The sequence below is a fragment of the Amblyomma maculatum genome, chromosome 11 (assembly GCF_055883805.1).
Source record: "Amblyomma maculatum isolate TAMU_Amacu chromosome 11, ASM5588380v1, whole genome shotgun sequence".
Classification (NCBI taxonomy): Eukaryota; Metazoa; Arthropoda; class Arachnida; order Ixodida; family Ixodidae; genus Amblyomma; species Amblyomma maculatum.
This window is the reverse complement of record NC_139354.1, coordinates 44,437,017-44,438,399: the sequence shown is the minus strand read 5'-3', so window position 1 is coordinate 44,438,399 and position 1,383 is coordinate 44,437,017.

Below are 1,383 nucleotides of genomic sequence, written 5' to 3'. Positions count from 1 at the left end.
ACCTCGAAGCTGTTGAAGGTCATCGGATGACCTTGGCTTCACACACTGTGAAGAGAGTCGTTGCTCTTTATCCCGCATGGTGGAGGCATGTCAATCTATTCTCCACTTTCCTCCCCATCCCACCCTCACTCAAGAAGCTTAGAGACCTTCCTCCACGGGTGCTCGTCGGTCGGGGCCCAAAAGGCCTTGGCCCGCCATGCTCACGAGGCGGCTGGCACTTGCAGCAGCCCGGACTGAGGCTGCTGACCACCTGAGGACGGCGTTCACCATCTTAGCCGGCTTGCGTCCACTCATAAAACGAAAATAAAGCTTTTCACAAGCAAGCAAGCGCGGCGTAGTGAAGCTATCAATTCAAAGTGGTTCATCATCATCATCATCAGCAGCAGCAGCAGCAGCAGCAGCCTGACTATACCCACTGCAGGGCGAAGGCATCTCCCATATTCCTCCAATTAACCCGGTTCTGTGCTAGCTGCATCCACTTGACCCCTGCGAACTTCTTAATCTCATCCGTCCACCTAACTTTCTGCCACCCCCTGTTACGCTTTTCTTCCCTTGGAATCCAGTTTATTACCCTAAGCGACCATCGGTTATCCTCTACATGTCCAGCCCATGTCCATTTCTTCTTCTTAATTTCCGCTAGAATGTCGGTAACGTGAGTTATTTCTCTGACCCACTCTGCACGCTTCCTATCTCTTAATGTTACCCCTACCATTTTTCGTTCAAAGTGGTTGCGTAGTTATTATAAGCGAATAAGGACAAATCTTACGCTGTATGGAGGTCCGTTAATGGTGTAATACACCAATGCCTTCTTTAGCTTTCCGTCTGTGCGCTGATGTCTCACTCACAAAAAGCCGACGTGTGAAGAGGGAGATTAGAAACAAACAATTGATAGTAATAGGTAATGAATAAACGTTCCAAATAGACATCAGTAGACGTAATAACTAATGCTAATTACTAATGATGATTACTGAAATGACTAAAAATGACTTGTAATAACCAATACATCAACATACGACTAGTATTGACCACAGCTGATTAAGAACGAATAAAAAGGCTTAGCGATGAGTGGTAATGATTACAACGACTCATCATGACTGCTAATGACTACGAAACAACTAATATGTCAAACCACGGCTTTAAATGACTGCAACTGATCAGAAATGAGTAAATGACTACACATGACTTACCATGACTGCTAATGACTACGAACCGACCAATATGTCAAACAATTATTTGAAAGACTGCAACTGCCTAAAACGAATAAAAATGCTTAGCGATGGGTGATAATGATTACGATGACTAGGAATGAATCATGACTATACGAAACAACCTATATCTCGAACGATGACTTGAAATGGTTGAAACTGGTTGGAAACTAGTAAA